Source organism: Aquarana catesbeiana, linkage group LG01 (assembly GCF_042186555.1).
Source record: "Aquarana catesbeiana isolate 2022-GZ linkage group LG01, ASM4218655v1, whole genome shotgun sequence".
NCBI classification, from domain to species: domain Eukaryota; kingdom Metazoa; phylum Chordata; class Amphibia; order Anura; family Ranidae; genus Aquarana; species Aquarana catesbeiana.
In genome coordinates, this window is record NC_133324.1 from 320658361 (window position 1) to 320682405 (window position 24045).

Below are 24045 nucleotides of genomic sequence, written 5' to 3' on the forward strand. Positions count from 1 at the left end.
ACAAACTGTCTGGACTTTTACCCCCTTGAGTCTGTTTACTTTTCAAAGTCTTCCATAGCTCTGTTGGACATGGCTCTTTGCTCAGCCTTGTCCAAGGAGGAATTTCAGAAGTCATGGGAGATTGTATGAACCACATTACAGCTTTTATTGCTGACCTTGAAAGCAGAGGCTATATGACTTCAACATCTTCCTTTTCAGATTCATTGTTTTACATATCCGCAGTTGTAGCAACCCTCAAGTCTTCTGCTGTGGAGAGATGATGAAGAGTCTCACAAATCCTTAGCAGATGAATTTATACACAGATTAACAAATTGTATCTAAACTAGTATACTGTCATGGTAACCTCTGTATAAGTGGTCAGAAAATATACCGTTTATAAAAGGTGCAGCTTAGTGTAGTATCACCTATAGCACTTCCCATTCCTAAAGCCAGGCAAGCCTAGCCTACTGGTACATAGCTGACCCCAGGAATGCCATGTTCACTGGCCAGGAAGTACAGGAGGCTGAGGAAAGGAAAAGGAGAAAGAGTTCCTGTGGTTCCAGGAGTGCAGTTGTCATCAGGGGATATGGTCAGCAAACAGGCAAAGGACTGGTCCAGACAGCAGGCAGAAAGGTGATGAATAAACAGGTTAGGTTCATACTGGCAGCAGGCAGAGGCAACATTGAACTAGTGTGGTGGTGATCAGCAACACTGTTATGGGGTGAACTGGCTCTGGTGACAATGTACTAATGTGGTGGTGATAAAGGACACTGTTGATAGTTGCACTGGCTCTGCTGACATTGACACTGGTGTGGCTAGTGATCAGGAAAATCATTGCTGGCTGCACTGGTCTGGTGACATTTTCACTAGTGATGCCTTGATTAGTAAAACTGTTGATCGCTTATCCTGGTTGGTTGACACTGAGACTGGTGTGGCATTGATCAAGAACACTGTTGATGGGTGGACTGGTCTGGTAACACTGGCACTAATGTGGTGGTGATCAGGAACACTGTTGCTGGCTTACACTGGTCTGGTGGTACTGTGACTGGTGTGGCTAGTGATCAAGAACACTGTTGCTGACCTAGACAGGTCTAGTCACCCTGGGACTGGTGTGGGGATGATCAGGAAATTGTTGCTGGCTGCACTTGTCTGCGGACACTGGGACTAGTGTGGCTGCAATCATGAACATTATTGCTGGCTTACACTGGTCTGGTCAGGACCGGCAGGGCAAAAGGGGCAGCTGCCCTCTGCCCCATCATTGTTGTGGGGCCCAAAGCAGCTGCCTCATACTTGCCAATGATCCTAGTTTAAATTCCCTTGTCCCTTGAAGTTTTAGTCCTGTGCTGTGTCCCAATATCTCAGTGTGATGTTCCGTTACTAATGCTGCTCAGCTCTGTCATATCGCCATGTACAGATGACTCACCTGCAGACCCTGTCTTTACATGTAAATAAACTGCATTAATATGTAAATAGAGACAACATTAATATGTAAATAACCGTGGACCGAGGGTATTGATATGTAGAGGCGCAATTAATATGTGTTTAATGCTCCCCTGAGGTCATATTCACCATCATTTCTGCTGAATGCTGCCCACTAGGAAGGTAAAGCCTGCTGGAAAGTCTTGCCTACAACTGTGGTCATTAAGCTTAACATGAGCCTGTTATGCAAAGGTAAGCAAATTGGAGGTGAAACACTTTTTCAAAATAACATGGTGCCACAGCACTCTGAATTTTGGTGCATGTGCGGAATTCCGTCGGAAAAAACATCCAAGTTTTTTCCGACGGAAAATCTGCTCGTGTGTACGCGGCATAAGAGAGGTGTGGCTGCTAGGAACATTGTTACTGGTTTACACTGGTCTGGTGACACTGGGACTGGTGTGGCTGTGATCAGGAAAACTGTTGCTGACTGCGTCAGGAACTGAGTCAGGAACACTCTTTCTAGCCACACTGGTATGGTGACACTGTGATTGGTATGGTGGTGGTCTGAGACACTGTGACTCTCTGCACTATTATAGCTTGTTCACACAAGAGGTTGGGGTGTGGGAAAACTTTGCGGTTAAGCTTCGCTTTTACCTCCCCCAACTGCTACAATACCTCTTTAGCTGCAAAGGCAGTGACTGCAAAAGCACACATGCGATGCTATCCTTTGCAGCCATGGCAGGAATTATACCCGTGTCACTTTTAAGAGGCGTAGCCTCCACCATTCAAGACTTTAAGTTAATGGGGGTGCTTGTGGTGGGTCCAAGGGGTTAAAGCAGGAGTTGATGAGGCGATGCAACGCCTCCTCATTCTAAGTTTACATCTATGCGGCTGCGCTTGATGCGTTTTTCAGGCACGTTTTGCTGTGCGACTTGCATTTTTATACCCTAGTTTTTTATGCGTTTTTGCATGAAGTTTTTTATGCATTTTGCGTTTTATATTTATTTATTTTTTTCTCTTTAAACACACTGTAAACTCACTGTATATAGCTGGTTGCTAAGGAGGGGGCCAGGAAGCCGGCCACAACATCCTTAACAGCCAATGAGTCATCAGCTGACAGCTGAATGTAAAAAAAAAATTGCCGGCAAAAAAAACAAAATAAAGGTGTGGGGTTTAACAAGGGGGCCCTCAGATCCTGGCCTCCCCCCTATGTGAATGGGTAGGGGTACATCGTACCCCTACCCATTCACCCCAAAAAGCAGTGAAATGTAAAAAAAACTAGAGCCAGCTGTCTTCTCCCCGAGCTGTCTTCTCCTGGTGCTGTTTTCTCCCCGAGCTGTCTTCTCCCTGAGCTGTCTTCTCCCGATGCTGTTCCATCCCCCCCATGTTGAGGGCATGCTGCCTGGTATGTTTCAGGAGGGAGGGGGGTGCTCGCTCACTCTTCCCCTCCTTTTCCTGACCTGCTAAGATGAATGCTCGGATAAGGGTCTGGTATGGATTTTGGGGGGGAACCCCACCCCATTTTTTTAAAAATTGTGGTGTGGGGGTCTCCTCCGAATCCATACTAGACCCGGGAACCCCGCTGACAGCTGATGACTCATAGGTTGTTAAGGACGTGGCATCCGGCTTCCTGGCCCCCTACTTAGCAACCAGTTATATACAGTGTTTTAAACAGAGATATAAAAAACGCAAAACCCAAAACACATCAAAAAACGTTTAACAAACAAAATAAGTGCATTTCTGGTGCGATTCCATTGAAGTCTATTTGACGCAAAACGCAGAGAAAAGTCCCCAACCCTTTCCAAAAACGCACTGGCCACAAAACGCATAGATGTTAAAGTGTACCTTAGAAAACCATGTTAAATGGACTGAAGTGCGTTTCTGCAAACTGCAAAACACACTATAAAATGCATAGGTGTGAACCTAGGGTCACAGTCTGTCAAATGCTCTCTGAAGAGTGATCCACACACGGTAATTGGGGATACTGTGACTGGCTGCACTGGTCTGGTGACATTGTACTGCTTAGGATAAGATAAGCTGGCTGCACTGACTTACAGTGATATCAGGGCAGCCAGCCATTGTACATGATCACGGCTATAACAGTATTATGTCACCATATTGACACTGCACTGCTAGATCAGTCTAAATTGTACTGCAATGGCAATAGATCAGAGACACTTGTTGCTGCAATTGCATACAGTATCATCAATGTAGCACCCAGTGTCTCTGATCACCAGAGAGAGCAGTACAATGTTATTATAGTGACACTGTACCGTTCAGGGGGCTGAGATTATTTTTGTTTGTTTGTTTTTTTACACTCTGACAGCTTGATACAGTCCCAGTGACTGTAGTAAGCAGTCTGTTCCCTCTCACAGCTGATCGCTCAAAGGCTGCAATCATGCAGCCTTTGTTTACAAGTGTTGTGATTGGTCACAGTGATCACATGATAGAGACCCAATTTCATCTGTAAAAGGACACAGTGATCACAGAGGACATCACTGCATACCTAGAAGGTGCACATGAGGTGGGGAAGGGGGAGGACATATGGATACATCCTCCCAAACCATGGAAGCTCCCGCTAAGGCCATTTATATACAATGGCTGGTCTGGGTTTAAGAGCAATTTTAGGAAAACTTTGGAGGGCAAAGAGGGCGTTAAAATGACCAGCAACAGGACAATTTTAAATTTTATTAAAATTATGCTTAACTTTACGGGAGATAAGAAGCTTAGGACGGTGTTTTTTTAAAAGACTAAAAATACTACAGAGGATACACCTGTGTAAAATTGAACAGCAACCAGACAGGTTTAATCAGGCATAATAGGCCTAACAACTGTAGGCATAACTTTTACTATGGGGATAGGGGGTGCAGTGAACATGGGTAGTAGTATAGGGTGATTTTTGTGTACACTGATTTTGCTTCTAATTTTTGTGGTTTTCTTTTTTATTTCCAGAGGTGCACTAGTGTGCTGCAAACAAAAGGCAACTATCATAACAAAAATGTTACTGAAATTTTATCAACAACAGCTGGGTGGAGCCTAGTGACATATCCATAGGTGCAGGGTGTGCAGTGCACATGGGCCCCAAGGGGGGGGGGTGAGGCCCACTGTGCTCTAACCTACTCTGCATGGATGAGACAAGGATGAGACAAGCTTAAGGTGCTGTAGCTGTGCCTGTCACTTCCCTCTCTCTGGCTGCTATCACAGAAGAAGATAGTGGGGAGGCTTGGAAGCCTGAGGATGGTGGGGAAGCTGTGAAGCCTGAGGGTGGGGGTGGGGGGCTGTGAACCCTGAGGATGGTTGGGAGACTGTGAAGCCTGTGGATGGTGGGGGGGACTGTGAAGTCTGAGGATGGTGGGGGGGGACTGTGAAATCTGAGGATAGTGGGGGCGATTGTGAAGCCTGAGGATGGAGGAGCTGTGAAGCCTGAGGATGGGGGGACTGTGAAGCCTGAGGATGGTGGGGAAATGTGCAGACATTCTCTCTCCTGCACTATATACACTATATTGTACATTACAGAATTCTCACCAAACTGTTCTTCTGTAAGGTAGGCTAAGATAAAGTGTTAGCTTTCTTTCTATTTTCAGCGTATGCAAAGTCATATGTAACAGAAGAGTTATGGTTTCTTTTTTATGGGTACATAACAACACCCCTTTAAGCTGCTCCCAGGGTCGATGCAATTTGGTCACACTCACTATTCCACTTGAGGTTCCCAGATATGCCCCAGGTCTTTTACAATCCTATCAACACCCCAGCCATAATGAAAACCATGCACTCTCTTAGCCACAGTGCACTAAGTATGCTGCATTTTTCCTTTTTTTCTTTTCTTTTTTTTATCAAGCAATGGGTTTTTAGCTTATAATCTTGCACACATGCCCACTGATTTCATAAAACTCTCCTGGTGGATCCTGCCAAATTTTGTCAGCCAGCTCTGCCATGTCAGCTGATAGCAGTCAGTAGCCATCTGTCAACTGACTAGGTCACAGAAGAACAAAAGTAAATGTACTCCTTTGTCCCAAAAAAGAGGTAGAGCCAAAAAAGTGTTGGCCATACTTCTCTTTTAAAGGCTAAGTCCACCTTTAGAAACATGTTACATGTTACACCCTTATTTAGGTTATAATATGTCACATGATCCTAATTACCTGCCTCCCACTGCCAGCAGCCAGAGGTTCTTCCACCCGCACAGCCGCATCATTCATTGACAGTGATCTGTGAATGATTGAACTACAAGTCCTGTCTGCCATAGCAGCAGACATCTTGTAGTTCTCAATGGAGTAAGAGAATGCTGATCAGTGCCCTCATAGACCATTGACACTTCTTACAGCTCTAAAACTGACAGCCTGTACAGAGGTATGGACACAGAGCTGTAAACAGTGTCTGTGGGAACCTGACATTGCACCCATGATCCACTTATCACAGGTGCAATTCTCTTCAGGCTCCTGTGAACAAAAATATGAATGCACATTTTTTTTCCCTGCAAAAATATGTGCATTTATTATTTTTCATAAAGATGCATGCATCCTTTAAATGAAAGCCTTGCAGAAAAAAGTCAATTTCACCTTTAATAAAAGCACTAAAATAAAAAAAAACAATATATTTTTCAAATGAATGAAAACCCCAGAATACTGCTCTCCACAAAAACAAAAGCCCTTTTTTATAGGTAAATCTATTTTATAGGACAGAAACTAAAAGTGGTCTCTGACTTTAAGCTAACCACAAAATAATTTTGAAGACAAATAAGCCCACAAAAGATCCAAAACAGCAAATGGGATTAATGGGGTTCTTTGGTGTTGCCCAAAAAGGTCAGAATAAAGGTAAAGTTTCCTAACTGATCCTAATGTTTCCCTATGCAGTTTGTGAGTTTCCAGTATACTGACACTATGGCTACTCTGCATCCCTCTTTTCTAGGGAGAAGGTTGGAACATAACTAAAACCCCATTATTGACCCCTGTAAGTCAACTGTCCAGAGTTCAAAGGCCCTTGCAGTGCATTGCATTACAATGGATTTGGGTGGATGAAATGCCACATTAGTTCATTGGTCTGCAACCTGCAAAAAGAGACAACAGTGAGTGTCGAACCCATGATAGACCCAAACCTCATCCCTATCCTTAATATTAGAAAACAATAAATACTGAAAACCGTTTGCAATTACTAACAGATATGTTTTTTCCTCTGTTTTTGTTATTCAGCTCCATGTTATAGACACTTAAATCTTGCAGTAATTCAAATCCAGTAATAATAATACTTAATGCTTATAATGATGCCTCTGAGATGTATCAGTTGTAAGGGATTTACAGTAAGAGAATAACAAAAGAGATGTATTACAAAACTAGTAGCATGTAATCCATTAAGTGTAGCACATCATCTATTTAGTGGAGCCAATCCACAAACCATTTTCTAGGCTTCAAAAGTTGCTAAATTAAAAATTCTAGATATAAAATTATAGCACTGTAGAACTTTAATTGGAAATAAACGTGTAAAGCAAAGCTTAACTCCAGGCAAATATAATAGACACAGATTAATTCAGTTCCTATTCATTAACACATAGTAAATGTATTTTTTAACGCAAGATGTGTATGTACCCGAATTTACCTTGCCATCTGCCTCTTGGCATTCCCTATACAGCAGAGATCAGACTGGTGGAAAGTGAAGCCACACAAGGACCAAATCAGTTGTGCTGCAGGGCCCATGTTCTAACAATAAACATGCTAATAATGGGGATAGAGTAAAGTAATAGGCTCATCAGTAGGGATGAGCTCGATCTTAGGGTCGAACATAAGTTTCGACTTGAACATCGAGTGTTCGCCTGTTTGCCGAAGAGTGAACATTATGGGGCGTTCGCAGAAAATTAGAGCGCCACGGAATGCCCCATAATGCACTGCGAGGTTGCAGTGCATTGCTGTATGATGATTGGCCAAAGCATGCACCTAACCTGCATGCTTTGGCCAATCACAGCACGCTCTGCTAAGAGAGCCACAATTGGCAAGGTGCCTTTGGCCAATCATAGCTCAGGGGGACTAAGTCCACACCCCACACTATACAAGGCTGCTTACACGGCAACCCTGTGCAGCGTTGTTGGCGTGGACAGAGAGATAGCTTGAGTTAGATTAAGCAGGCAGGTTATTCAGTTAGTGGCAGTGTATTTGATATATATAGATATATATTCAGTCAGTCTAATATATATATATATATATATATATAGTGGGGACGGAAAGTATTCAGACCCCCTTAAATTTTTCACTCTTTGTTATATTGCAGCCATTTGCTAAAATCATTTAAGTTAATTTTTTTTCCTCATTAATGTACACACAGCACCCCATATTGACAGAAAAACGCAGAATTGTTGACTATTTTGCAGATTTATTAAAAAAGAAAAACTGAAATATCACATGGTTCTAAGTATTCAGACCCTTTGCTCAGTATTTAGTAGAAGCACCCTTTTGATCTAATACAGCCATGAGTCTTTTTGGGAAAGATGCAACAAGTTTTTCACACCTGGATTTGGGGATCCTCTGCCATTCCTCCTTGCAGATCCTCTCCAGTTCTGTTAGGTTGGATGGTAAACGTTGGTGGACAGCCATTTTTAGGTCTCTCCAGAGATGCTCAATTGGTTTTAAGTCAAGGCTCTGGCTGTACCATTCAAGAACAGTCACAGAGTTGTTGTGAAGCCACTCCTTCGTTATTTTAGCTGTGTGCTTAGGGTCATTGTCTTGTTGGAAGGTAAACCTTCGGCTCAGTCTAAGGTCCTGAACACTCTGGAGAAGGTTTTCATCCAGGATATCCCTGTACTTGGCCGCATTCATCTTTCCCTTGATTGCAACTAGTCGTCCTGTCCCTGCAGCTGAATAACACCCCCACAGCATGATGCTGCCACCACCATGCTTCACTGTTGGGACTGTATTGGACAGGTGATGAGCAGTGCCTGGTTTTCTCCACACATACCGCTTAGAATTAAGGCCAAAAAGTTCTATCTTGGTCTCATCAGACCAGAGAATCTTATTTCTCACCATCTTGGAGTCCTTCAGGTGTTTTTTAGCAAACTCCATGTGGGCTTTCATGTGTCTTGCACTGAGGAGAGGCTTCCGTCGGGCCACTCTGTCATAAAGCCCCGACTGGTGGAGGGCTGCAGTGATGGTTGACTTTCTACAACTTTCTCCCATCTCCCGACTGCATCTCTGGAGCTCAGCCACAGTGATCTTTGGGTTCTTCTTTACCTCTCTCACCAAGGTTCTTCTCCCCCGATAGGTGTGTGGCTTTCCTAATCAAGTCCAATCAGTATAATTAAACACAGCTGGACTCAAATGAAGGTATAGAACCATCTCAAGGATGATCAGATGGACAGTTAAATATATGAATGTCACAGCAAAGGGTCTGAATACTTAGGACCATGTGATATTTCGGTTTTTCTTTTTTAATAAATCTGCAAAAATGTCAACAATTCTGTGCTTTTCTGTCAATATGGGGTGCTGTGTGTACATTAATGAGGAAAAAAATGAACTTAAATTATTTTAGCAAATGGCTGCAATATAAAAAAGAGTGAAAAATGAGTGAGTGAAAAATGCAGGCACTGTATTAATATATATATACAGTCTCGTATATATATATATATATATATATATATATATATATACTCTGCATCTAGTGTATATCTACAGTGCATTCCGCGGTGTACTGTTTCTAATACACTTCAGGCATTGTATTAATATATATATATATATATATATATATATATATATATATATATATATATATATAAAATCTGTGGTGTACTGTTTCTAATACACTTCAGGCGGTGTATTAATACTGAAGAAATGACACTTTGCTACAATGTAAAGCAGTGAGTGTACAACTTGTATAACAGTGTAAATTTGCTGTCCCCTCAAAATAACGAAACACACAGCCATTAATGTCTAAACCGCTGGCAACAAAAGTGAGTACACCCCTAAGTGAAAATGTCCAAATTGGGCCCAATTAGCCATTTACCCTCCCCAGTGTCATGTGATTCGTTAGTTTTACAAGGTCTAAGGTGTAAATGGGGAGCAGGTGTGTTAAATTTGGTGTTATCTCTCTCAATCTCTCATACTGGTCACTGGAAGTTCAACATGACACCTCATGGCAAAGAACTCACTGAGGATCTGAAAAAGAGAATTGTTGCTCTACATAAGGATGGCCTAGGCTATAAGAAGATTGCCAAGACCCTGAAACTGAGCTGCAGCACGGTGGCCAAGACCATACAGCAGTTTAACAAACGTGCCACTAATAGCTTCTACTACCCCCATCCAGTACCGGACTAGCTTGGGACATCTCCAGACCATATGTATCAAATCACCCTCCTCACCGCATCTAGGGCACTTAGCATCCGTTCTTAGGCCAAATCTAAATAATTTTTTGGGGGTGTAAAATGCTCTGTGTATCAGCATTAAGTGGGAAACTCTCTGTGAAGGAGAGACCGATACCGCCTGACCAATCTCCAGGATTTTCCTCCACTGTACATCTGTTAATTTCCTGATATCCTCCTCCCATCCTTCCCTGCATCCAAGATGTTCTGGTCTTACAGTACTTTTACTACACAGTTGCGCATAAATTTCTGAAATAAAGCCCTTTACGTTTTCTGATTTAACCACTTTCTGAAGCAGTGGTGCGTTGTTCCATACCAAGGGACATGTCCTAAACTGAGCGCTCAGAGCATATCTCATTTGTAAATATCTAAAAAATGTTTGTCTTGGAATCCCGTTTTCAGATTGAAGTTCTCCAAAAGACTTCAATACATTCCCTTTATATAACTGGGATAGTCTGTTTATACCCCATCTTTCCCATTCTTTAAACTCCCCCATAGCCACCACCTCCTGTAGGTTTCTGTTGTGCCACAAAGGAGCATACTCTGTAAACCCATCATATCCCATTAAGTTTTTTGTTGCCTTCCAAACCTTTATTAACATCCTGATTGTGGGGCTACTACCGGGGAGGGAGTCTGCCTCTAACGCCTCCACCACTATCTTATGTGGCGCTTCCAGAGTCAGGAGGCCCCTGTCGGCATTTCCACCTCTTATGTGCTGCAGTTGTGCCGCCAGAAAGTAACACCTTGGGTGGGGGAGTGCCATTCCCCCCTCCTTGGCTGGCAATTGTAGGCTCTGGAGGCTGATCCTTGCCTTACCCCTCCTCCATACCAGCTCCCTGAATATCGTATCGATTTTTTAAAACCATTTTTTATTCAGCCACACCGGTGCGTTATGTAACAAGTACAATAACTGGGGTAACCAGACCATCTTAATTAGATTGCCTCTCCCGGCTACTGTTAAAGGTAGTCGGTTCCAAATATCTATTTTACGCTTAAATTTGAACAATAATGGGACTAAGTTGTCTTCAATATGCTGATTTGGATCTTTTGTCAGATTTATACCCAAATACCGTATTGTTGAAACAATTCTCAGTTGGGGGATCCCCAGCGACAAGGGATTGTTAAGGGTATCTATTGGTAGAAGTGCTGATTTCTTCCAGTTCACCACTAGTCCTGAAAGGTTACCAAACCTCTCCACCATGTCCATTACCTGCTTAAGGGAGCCCTCCGTGTCTCCTAAGAAAAGAAGAACATCGTCGGCATATAGAGCAATCCTTTCTTCTCCTAAACTTCTTATGAACCCCTTTATCTTTGCACTAGACCTAATACAGGTTGCTAATGGTTCCATTGCAAGAGCGAAAAGCAGGGGGGACAAAGGACACCCCTGCCTCGTTCCTCTTTCCAGACAGATTTTTTCTGAGTATTCATTATTAACCCTGATCCTCGCACTTGGGCCATTATTCAGTGTTTTTATCCATTTTGTAAAGACGGGACCGAATCCAAATTCCTCCAGTACCCGCCAGAGATAGCCCCACTCAAGGCTGTCAAAGGCCTTAGTTATGTCCAAAGACATAACGGCTCTTGAACCCATATTCTCTGTCGGGGTCTGGAGGTTCAGGTAAACCCTCCTTATATTCATACTAGTGGTCCTGATGGGGATAAACCCTGTTTGGTCCGAGTGTATGAGTTTGTAGATAATTTTATTTAGTCTGGCAGCCAACACTTTTGCCAATATTTTGGCATCCGCGCATAGCAGAGATATTGGTCTATATGCCGACGAGTCCAACGGATCCCCCCCTTCTTTATGAAGCAGAATGATATTAGTTTTGGTCATAGAGTTAGGCAGACTCTCTACCTGCAGTGCCCAATTCAGTGTTTTAAGTAGTTCTGGTATCAGGATTTCCCCATATCTCTCATAAATCTCAATCGGGAGACCATCTGGCCCCGGAGATTTTTGGTTTGCCATCCCATTCACCGCTTGCTGTTGTTCAGTTAAAGTTATTGGGGCGTCTAATCCTTCTCTGTCCTCTTCTGTAAGGGTAGGGATTGATATATCCTTAAAAAATTCATCCATATCCTCTTCTCTGGCCATCCCCTGCGACCTATACAGGGTTTCGTAGTACTTCCTGAATGTGTTCGTAATCTCGGAAGTATGGGAAGAAATCTCACCATTTAGGGTCTTAATTGCAGGGATTGTCGAAGAGGAGGAATTGGTTTTCACTAAATAAGCCAGCATTCGTCCCACGCTTTCTCCTTCTCCAAAGCCCCGTTCCCTCTGAAAAAGTTGCTTATTCTCCCCCTTCCTTAATACTGCTGTTCTATAAGATTCTTGTTTATCCTTCCATACTTTTTGCTTCTCCAGTGTTGGATCATCTAAGTATTGTTTCTCTGCCACCTCCAGGTCCCTCCTAATTCCTTCCTCCCATTCTCTTGCTCTCTTCTTAACCCCTGCCACCCCTTGGATCAATAACCCCCTGAGGAATGCCTTCAAGGTGTCCCACTGCATGCCCACTATAGTTGAGCCTTCATTGGATTTTACAAATTCTTCTAGCTTTTTATTATCCTCCCTGGTTCTCCCATTAACTCCAGCCAACATGGGTTCAGTTTCCAGAATCCTCGGGTCTCCTTCCCCCCCATATTGACTGACACCACCACCAGAGAGTGGTCCGAGACCCCTCTCGGGAAGTAGACCACATCCTTTATCGTTGGCAATGCTTCTGCGTTCCCCAGGACCATATCGATCCTGGAGAGGGCAGAATGGGAGGCCAAGAAACAGGAATATTGCCGTGTTCCGGGGTTACGTACCCTCCATACATCCGTCAGCCCTGCCTCTACCAAAAACTGGCCCAGACGGCCCTCTGCGAGGTTATGTAGATGGACTCTCGATGGAAATCTGTCCAAACCTTTGTTAATCACTTCATTGAAATCTCCTACAACTATTACCGGGGTGCCCGTTTTATCCAGCATGAATTCCATTAGTTTATACAACACTTCAAGTTTAAACGGTGGGGGGATATAAATGTTTGCTAAAACATACATTCTATTTTCTATTGAGCAGTACAAAAAGATGTAGCGGCCCATGCCATCTATACTAATCTGCCGGCAGGAAAAAAACACTCCACTTTTCACCAATATGCTCACCCCTCTGCAGTATGGTGCTAACCACTGCACAGTGGTGCAGTGGTTAGCACTCTCGCCTAGCAGTAAAAAGGGTCGCTGGTTCGAATCCCAACCACGACACTACCTGCCTGGAGTTTGCATGTTCTCCCTGTGCCTGCGTGGGTTTCCTCCGGGTACTCCGGTTTCCTCCCACACTCCAAAGACATGCTGGTAGGTTAATTGGCTTCTGTCCGAAATTGGCCCTAGTATATGAATGGGGACCTTTGATTGAGGGTAGGGACTGATGTGAGTGTGCGATGTACAGGGTTAGGAACAAGGGTCAGGGTTGTAGACACACACTCACTCAGGTTGAACTGGATGGACTGGTGTCTTTATTCAACCTTACTAACTATGTAACTATGTAACTATGTATGAGGAGTATACCGAGTGATATTGGGCCTGATATCTCCTATTTTGAAGATATGTCGTGGTATCCTTTGTCAGGTGGGTCTCCTGCAAGCAGCCCAGGCCCACCCCCCTCATTTCCAACAATGAAAAGATGGCGGACTGTCCAAGATGTATTTTCTCACTCACCCTGTGCCAGGATAGCACAGGGTGACTTAGACATAAGATGTATATGGGGAGCTGAAACAAGGACATCCCCTACTTTCCAAGGGATTTTGAGTTCCACGGGCCCTCCTGTCACATATATATATATATAAATATATATATATATATATATATATATATATATATATATATATATATATATATATACTGCATCCAGTGTAGCCTATATCTACAGTGCATTCTGTGGTTCTGTGGTGTACTGTTTCCAATTGTTTCCAATACACTTCAGGTGGTGTACACAGTATCTAATACAGTTTATATAGTTTTCTACTACACTTCTGGTGGTGTACACAGTATGAAATACAGTGCAGCCATTGTACAGTTTCTAATACAGTGCAGGTGGTGTACACAGTATCTAATACAGTGTGTACAGCTTCTACTACTTTTCTGGTGGTGTACACAGTATCTAATACAGTGTGTACAGTTTCTGCTACACTTCTGGTGGTGTACACAGTCAGGACAGCCATCAGAAATTGTGGGGCCCTTTAGACAGCTTTAGGCCTGGGCCCCCCCAGGCCTGACCGCCAACATTCCCCAGGGCCTGCCCACTGGCCATCCCACCGAATCTGCCCACTAGTCATCCCATCAAGTCCTTCCGTGCACACACCTTTTATTTTAAGAGTTACAACGTCATATATGAAAATGAACAGTGTATTATAAGTCATCAGTGCTTTCATATTTATATTTTGCCCAAAAGAGACATCCCAAACCAGCAGCTGTACACTCACAGCCCCCCTCACACTTGTGAGCTCGAAGCCCCAGTCACAATTGTACGCTCGCAGCCCCTCTTCACATATGTTCTCTCTCAACCCCCACACACTTGTATGTTCTCAGCCCCCCTAACACCTGTACGCTCTCAGCCCCCCACACACCTGTACGCTCTCAGCCCCCCACACACCTGTACGCTCTCAGCCCCCTCACATCTGTATGCTCTAAGCCCCTCTCACACACACACACGTACACAAGGCACACACATATGTACACAGACACACACACACATGTACACAGGCATACACGCATATGTACACAGACACGCACACACATGAACACAGGCACACACACGTACACATGCATTGGCACACACACATATGTACACAGACACACACACACATGTGCACATGCATTGGCACACACACATATGTACACAGACACACACATGCACACATGCACATAGGCACACACACATATGTACACAGATACATGCACACAGGCACACACATATGTACACATACACACACATGTACGCATGCACATAGGCACGCACACATATGTACACAGATACACACAGGCACACACATGCACACACACACACACACATATGTACACAGACACACATGTACACCACCCCACCCCCCGTTCCTCTTCAGTTGTACATTAGTCCTTACTTGGAAGGTGCTGTTCCTGGTCCCAGCTCTTGTGCAAAACACACGATGCATGCACATGCTGGAATTTACCAGAGGTGGCAACAAAGAGCCCAATGTCAGTGACACAGCAGCAGCTGCTGACTCGCACACATTCTGAAAGCCAGCGCAGCCACGGAGCTTTCATGCACCTCTCCCTGCCTTCTCTCATCCCCGCCAGACAGCCGGGCCCTTCTAGACTCTCGGGCCCCTTACAAGTGTGTGGGCTGTACCTCCCTGATGGCGCCCCTGTACACAGTACACAATACAGTGCAGCCATAGTACAATTTCTACTACTTTTCTGGTGGTGTACACAGTATTTAATACAGTGTGTACAGTTTCTACTACATTTCTGGGGGTGTACACAGTACACAATACAGTGCAGCTGTAGTACAGTTTCTAATACAGTGCAGGCGGTGTACACAGTATCTAATACAGTGTGTACAGTTTCTACTACACTTCTCGTGGTGTACACAGTATACAATACATTGCAGTCACTGTACAGTTGCTAATACAGTGCAGGCGGTGTACACAGTATCTAATACAGTGTGTACAGTTTCTACTACACTTCTGGTGTTGTACACACTACACAATACAGTGCAACTGTAGTACAGTTTCTAATACAGTGCGGGCGGTGTACACAGTATCTAATACAGTGTGTACAGTTTCTACTACACTTCTGGTGGTGTACACAGTACACAATACAGTGCAGCCAGAGTACAGTTTCTAATACAGTGCAGACGGTGTACGCAGTATCTAATACAGTGTGTACAGTTTCTAATACACTTCAGGTGGTGTACGCAGTATCTAATACAGTGTAGTGTGGTGTTGCAAAACAAAAAATACATCCTGTCTGGAAGGCCACCAAGGAGAGACAGATGCTCACAAGCCACTAAAAAAGGGCAAGCAGTCTCTGTGTCTACAGTCAACAGTGGTGGTGGTCGTGGGCATGGTGCATCCTCTGCAGGTGGGGCACACTTGTCCTTTTTTTCTGCTGATGGCCGTGTTATTGAGCCAGAACATGCAGAAGAGTTGGTGGAGTGGATAACAAAGCTGTCCTCATCCTCCTCATCCTCTGTCACCCAGGCTCAGAGTAGTTTGCCCTCCAACACAGCTGCCAAAGCGGCCTATTCCACCGGCTCCTTGTCCACAGTCACTCCTTCCGTAGCTCCACCATCATGCATGGAGGAGTCCCCAGATTGTTTTAACCACAGTGTCGGGTACATGCTGCTGGAGGATGCGCAGCGATTTGTAAGCTCTGATGTTGGTTCCCAGGTTGAGGAAGGGAGTAACGTGAGCATAGAGAGAGGGGGTGCCCAAGAAGGACAAGAAACTGACAGTCATGTTCCCCCCCAGCTGCAGCATACTGCCAAGTTTGCTCCAGTGACGAGGAGGGAGGGGATGATGAGGTCACTGACTGTACTTGGGTGCCTGAGAGAAGCGAGGAGGAGGAGGCACAACTCCAATGAGGCAGGATGTCCTCTAGGGGGCAACTTAAGGGCAGCCACCCTATTGCATCACACCGCAGAGCTCCGCAGGTGCAGGGCGCTGCTGACTCTTTGCTGACTTTTAAAAGTTCCTTGGTGTGGGTCTTTTTCGACACATGTGCAGCAGATCGCACCGTTGCTGTGTGAAACCTATGTCTGAAGCGGATCAAGCGTGGCCAGAACTGAAGCCGCTTGGGCACCACATGCTTGACCAGACATATTAAACCTGCCATGCAGTTCGTTGGCAACAGCACTTGAAAGACCCACATCAAAGAAAAAGGCGGACTTCTCCTTGCTCCTCATCTGGGATCTCCAGTCCTCTCAAAAACCTGCACTGAGAGGATTGAAGGTATAGCAATAGATGTCACAAGTACTTGCAGCCAATATGCTAGCAGTATACCACCATCTGATTGTAGCACGCAAATTTCTCTACTCCAGTTGCTGAACCGTGAAAAGAAATTCTGTCCCAGCCATCCACATGCTCAGCGTCTAAATCCTAGCTTGGCCAAATTACTAGCACTGCAACTGCTGCCTTTTCAGCTGGTAAACTCTGCCTCCTATCGTGAATTTGTGGAATGTTTTGTACCTCAGTGGCAGGTTCCAAAACGCCATTTCTTTTCTCAGAAGGCCATTCCGGCTCTCTACCGGCATGTGGAAGGCAATATTTGGCCTCGTTGAACAGGGCGGCCAGCATTAAGGTTCATATTACCGCTGACTCATGGTCCAGCAGGCATGGGCAGGAACATTACCTTTCCTTCATGGTGCACTTGGTAACTCTGCTGGCAGCTGCGAAGGATGTAGGACAGGGTTCATTGTTGTTGGAGCTTGTTCTGCCACCATGGATCCAAAATGCTAGGTGTGATTCTGCCACAGATCTCTGCTCCACCCCCTTCTCTTCTTCTTCCTCTATGGCCTCTTCTGCAGATTTGTCCTCTGAACCAGCAATACTCCGTAAGCATTCAAGGGGCTATGCAAGCAGTCAGGCTAAAAGATACCATGCGGTGCTTGAGTTGGTCTGCCTAGGGGACAGGAGCCACACTGGGGCAAAGACTCTGCCAGCTCTGCAGGGGCAGGCTCAGAGGTGGCTGATGCCACGCCAGCTTCAGTCAGGAATGGTTGTATGCGACAATGGCACCAACCTTCTCTCTGTCCTCCGACAGGGACACTTGACCCATGTTCCATGTTTGACACATGTCCTGAATTTGGTGGTGCAGCGGTTCTTGAGTGGGTACCAAGGCTTACAGGATCTCCTGAGGCAGGCCAGAACAGTCTGTGGTCATTTCTGCCAGTCATACAATGCCAGTGCTTGGCTGGCTGATATTCAAAGGGAATGCAACCTGCCCACCAACCGCCTCATTTGTGACATGCCCACCAGGTGGAACTCAACGTTGGCCATGCTGCAGCGGCTGCACACACAGCAGAGGGCCATCAATGAGTACCTGTACGAGTATGGCACCAGGACAGGGTCAGGGGAGCTTGGCTTCTCTTCACCACGCCAGTGGCTACTGATCAACGATGCATGCACTGTCCTGCCATACATCAGTGACACTTTCCCTCTAGTCTTCTTGTTGGAGCACATGCGTCCTGGAATCATGGACAGGGCACTTGAGGCAGAACAGCAGGAGGAAGAGGAGGACTTCCTTACCTCTCAAGGCCCCCTTTATCCAGATAGCATTCCTGTAGGGATCATTACTAGCTGGCAACCCTTCTTTATCCACGTTACAAGGGTAAGGTTGCAGAACTCATCCTGCATTCACAGAGGGAGCAGAGGATGAAACATCTTCCGGATGCTTTGAAGAAAGGTTTGTGCAACGCTATTTCAGACCCTGGGAGGTTACAATTTCCTGGTGCTGGACAACGTGTTGCTGAGGCTTCGTTCAGTCAGAGGAAGAGCGGTGGAGAAGGTGGCCGGCTGACTGATGCCTTTAAACAATTTTTCAGTCCTCAGCGCCAAGGTCTGATTGGTTTAAAGCAACCATCGCCAGCGTCTGCATTACGTGGTGCAGGAATATCTAGGGGCAAGAGCAGACTTGGAGACCTTTCCAACAGAGCATCCACTGGGTTACTGGGTCTTGAGGGTGGACCACTGGCCAGAACTTGCTCAATATGCAATTGAGCTACTGGCCTGTCCTCCATCCAGCATGCTTTCTGAACACACATTCAGTGCTACTGTAGGGTTTGTAATGGATCAAAGAGTCCACTTGTCCACAGACTTCGTTGATAGGCTCACATTCATAAAAATGAATCAGTCTTGGATCAGCAGCTATCAAGCACCTGATGCTGATGTAACTGACTGAATTTGCTATGGATGTGGGATCCCTTGAAGACTGCCTATGTTGACTATCCTATTCCTCCTCAATCTTGATGATGCTAGCTTCCAACAATATTTTTGGTTTAGGGCACCACCACCACCCAAAGCCCAATTTTTCTGCCCCTGTTTAACAGGGGCATGTAATTACAATTCTTGATATAATATTTCACAGCAGGGCCCGTTCCTGCGCCCAACAAGAGTAAATGTGGCTTACAGTGTTCTGGTACCACCAACAACTAAGGCCCAATTTTCTGCAGCGTATATAGGGCAGTCCGTATAGTATATATATTGCTTTTCAGAGTATATAGTGCCTGGGGGCCTGGGGGACCCCCGCGCCATTTTTAAAAAAATTTAGGTGCAGGATTCCTCTTAATATCCATACCAGACCTGAAGGGCCTGGTATGGATTTTGAGGGTCACAGCCACGCCAATTTTTTTTTGGTATTTTTGGTATTTTTTACCTATGTTGCCGGGATCCGACAATACATTACAGCCACAAGCAGGTTTAGATTACATTTTTCCCTTTAGAAATGTCATTTTGCTGTGGCACTGTTATAAACAAGGGAAAGATGTGCTACAGGCACACTAAGGACAAGATATTTAAAGGAATATTTCATTTTTATTGTTTCACTTCAAGCATTATTAAAATCACTGCTCCCGCAAAAACAGCATTGATAAATGTCCCCTGGGGGAGGACCCGGGTCCCCAAACTCTTTTTATGGCAAGAACTTGCATATAAGCCTTTAAAATGAGCACTTTTGATTTTTCACATCCGTGTCCCATAGACTTTAACGGTATTCGCGTGTGCAAACAATTTTTTTGCCTGTTCGCATGTTCTGCTGCGAACCGAACCGTGTTCGGCTCATCCCTACTCATCAACATGCTGCCTCCTCTTTCACTGTCACAGCACCTAAAGGGGTTACTTAAGTGCAGCAGAGAAAAATTAATTCTCCTGCCCTGCTCTGCAAAACTAAGAACTGATTAAATGGATCAATAGAAACACAAATTCTTTGGCAGGTAAAACAAATCCTTTATATGTATTTAATCGATGTATTTAGTTTCCTGCCTGAAGTTTTAAGTTTAGATTTGAGCTTCTGCTATTTATTAAGTTTCAACTTTTTGTGTCACCTCAGGCTAAGACCAGTAGCTGGCTCTGTTGGTTTCGATGAATAAATTCATCACCTTTGAATATTCCCTTTTGATGTGTAATTTAGTGAAGGGACACCTTACCAAGTAAATAAGATCTTGAGTCTTAATTAAAATGTTGATTTAGAAATCTACTGGGCTAGTAGGGCAATGAATCAGTCAATATGGACATTCATACCACATGCCTGTTTTGGAATACTTACTTAGCAAGACTTCATTGCAAAGAATTTAAGTGTCACCCTCTGATAGGCAGTTATTTACTGAATAATGACACAATGGGGTTGATTTATTAAAGGCTTATCACTTAACAAAATAAATATTATATAAACTGTGTGTTCACTTTGCAAAATGAATGATATTAAATAAAGTTAATCTATATCAACTTTGGGGTCTGTTTATTAATGTTTTCACTCAATCTTCTCTTAAGAATTATGCATTTTTCTAAAAAAAAAAAAAAAAAAAAGTAAAATGTGTGAATCTTGGGTGAAAGTTGTGTGAATCTTGTATGAAAAAAAATTATAAATAGACCTCTAAGAATATGTGAGAGAAGTCCATTAAAAAAAAAAAACAAAACAGGATTTTGCTAGTACGTTGGTTGATTAGAACTCAGTAAAATATAATTTTGCTAAATGAACAGTCTCTCTTCATTTAGAAAATCAATCCTACTGGATGCCCAAAAGAAAATGCTAATAGGCTGCTGGTCCAACATATTAATAAACTGACGTGTTTTAACTATCTTTTAGGTGCTTAAATATTAGAATGTTTAGTTGATAGAATCGGGCTGCAAATAATATACAGTGTATTTCAATTTTTCTCCTTAATAGGTCTTCAGTCCTAATCCACTCTCCTGCATTTGCCAATGTCCACTTCCACAGAAGTAGGCTGGAGATCCAGAACGCTGCACTCTGTGTAAAAGCAGTGGTTTACCTGGTCCAAATATCCAATTGTGCTGCCAGGGAAGAAGGGATATGCTTAAAGTGTCATTAAACTACAACATTAAAAACGGTCAGTACTTGCTGTATTTTATGATGTTCATACTCACTCAGTCATTATGGGATTTGTTTTCCGTATTTTGCAAGAGAAAAAAATGTTCTATGCTGTTGTTCACTGTCCCTCCCCCCCTGTCTGTGTCACTGCTGCAGCCTGAAATTATGTAGACCAGCAGTTGCCACATCTACTGAGCATGCTCCAGTTTCAGCTCCCTTCTAAGCTGCTTATTTACTCCTTTTTCTTAAATGTGCAGCCCACATGACTATAGAGTAACACATGTGGGTGTATACACAGTGGTAAATGAAAGCCCACTCCTTCCCTCCTCCTCCATGCCCACTAAACAGCTAAACACAATGGGTGTGGGATATTACATCTTGGTTGATAGAAGCATCACCTCCCTGTAATTCTAAGCACATACAAACAACAGACACAGGTTGGATTGCACCTTACGCCATTAGTTAATTACAGAGCTGACATTTATAAACATAAATAGTCACTTTCAATTGGTTTAGCACACTTCCTAAAATGTTCTCATAGATGCCACAGTGATTTGGTAAAAAGTTTTGTTTGGCAGCTCATATATCAGCTCATATATATCCTGCCCCACGCTGAGGAAGTCCCGCCTTTGGATGTAACGCGTACGGGGGTCAGGTGTCACGCATGACGTCACTCGCGGCCATCTTGGCTGATACTATCACAAGCTTGTTTGCCGACACTCGGATCTGAGTGCGGCTTCATGTAAGTGCAATGCATTTCTTTTATACAATAAATGTGACATACAGAGAGCACTAGATCGTGTTACCATCGTTCTTATATACGTTCTATATACGTTCTTACCATCTCACTGATTCGGATGAGCACTGGAGCTGCTATCTGTGGATTACTATACCTGGATTGCTGTATCTATCTATTGACTCCCACTATGTGACCCGTTTCAGGACGAATCCTTGAGGTGAGAGGCCATCCGTGTGTGATGGAGGGGTCACTTTCACCGGATTGGAGATCTTTTTTTCCTGTGTGTGTCACCTGCACTTTTATTCAGCTTTAGTTACACGCTCACCAACTGTGATTTTATGGACATTTATGAATTGCGCAGCACTGTGTATATGTTTATGTTTATTTGAGGTGTTGTTTTGGATTAACCTTTAGTGTCTGCTAGCAGTCTATCTTATTTGTGTCCTTCTTGGTCAGCGCTGAATATCCTTTCTGATTATAGCTCATATATCAAGCAAATTGGTTACTGGTTAATAACGAAGAGTTAATGTAACATATTGCAACTTTTTTTTTGTGGTGATTGTAATCATTTTCTTTTATTAGTGTTTTTCCCCCTTTCACCTGTTGATCTTACCAGTAAGTCTGTTATTTTTCAATGTCCTTTAACAGTCCAAGCTGTACACCAAAAGTGGCAGTTAGAAGGTTGACACAAACCATTTAACACTGACAGGGGTGATTACAATGATCAGCTTTTATTCATTTTCATAATACTTTTATCTGCACCCCAAAAAAGCTGCTGCTGTAACTGCTTAAAAAGTGTTAGCTGGAGTTTGGCTTTAGGCCCTTTTCACACGGGGTGGACTGCGGCGGCAATCCGCTTGCTCAGCAGGGGATCCCTCTGCTGATCCCCGCTGAGCAGGCAAATGAAAGGAGCAGAATACACACAAACCGCTCTCCTCTATGGGCAGCCGGATGTATATGGACTGCCTGTCCGTTTACACCAGACTGCCATCCGATCTGATCCACTGGATGGAAGGGGAACGGATCTCTATCCGTCTCTTTTTGGTGAATCGGATTGGATGTAGGCGGGTGTAAATAGACACATGTCCATTTACATCCGCCGCTCCATAGAGGAGAATGGAGTTTCCGATCGGGTCCGCCTTAAAACCAGAAAGACAGACCTGAACAGAACGTTCATGTGAAAGAGGCCTTAATTAGTTAGTCACTCAAGTAAAGTCCATCTAAACCTGCTAGTGCAGACATAACACTACCCTCTCTTCAGATTGACAATGCTGCACTTCAAAGGTGTCTCTGTTTCTGCTCCAGTGGAGTGGAGACACCCTAAGACAGGAAGTGTGTTACTGGCCAGATCACCAGGTTAAAATAAAGAAAAAAGCCAAAAAAATGAATGCACATTCTTCACATCTAGGGATTTGTGCAATATATACAATTTTTGATTTGGGGTTTAATACTGCTTTAGTGCCTGCCATCTGCAAGTCTCCTCAATCTGAACTGAATACTGGTACAGATAAACAGATTCCTTCATTGCTAATAATCATGAAAAATAAATATAAAATGTGCTTTAACATCTGTTAGCTGGCTACCTTCTTCCAGTCTGATGCAATATGGCATAATGGGAATATTTAGGAATAAGCAATTTATAACCTGTATACATTTTATACCTCATTCTATCCTGTTATATGTTATCAGTAGCCATAGCAAACAAACCTTTATTAATTAGTTCTTATCTTTCTAACATATACCATACACTTTTTGAAATCAGCCTACTCATGATTTAATATTTTACATTGCTTTACTATAATACCTAAGGTTGAGTCTTTGCTTTTTTTCCACCCATTTGTTATGCAGCAACTGTTTTTTTTTCCTGAAACTGAGCTTTTCATCCTATCGTCAGACCTCATTGTTGTGAATAGTTGTGTGACCAGCTCTTTACGAGTATGTACCTTTCGCCCAAGTATGCCATATTATGCATTATATCCTTTACACATGCTTCTGTACAACCCCTTTACTCAGAAGTATTTTCTGTAAATCTGGTGACTGCACCTAACTAGGGAGGGGGTTGGGGGCTCTGTGGTTAGCTGGGGTCTTTCCCTTGTGATCACAACATAAATAAGTTCTGGAACACATTCCAGGTTTTTTGGTTCTTGGTTCATGTTGGCAGATCCATCGCTGCCTCTCTTCTTAAGTACCCCCCTGAGAGATAGTTGTGGTTTTCCCTTTCTCTCTATTCCTGTGCACGCTCAAATGCAGAAAACCTGAGGCAATCAAGAGCGATGATGACTTAAGCCCTTCATCTATAAATTGTCGCTCTTGAGTATGTTTAACCCTGGCATAACTTGTTTCTCTGAATACATTTAGATTTGACAAGCATTTACCCATTTAATATTTCCTTATGATGGCAACCGTGAAATGCATATCTGCTGGCAAATATGTATTCTCAAATAGACCTATGCCCTTATGTTGTAAAGCCATGTTGTCATTTTAGATTTATTGCAGTGATTACCTCTGTTTTTTC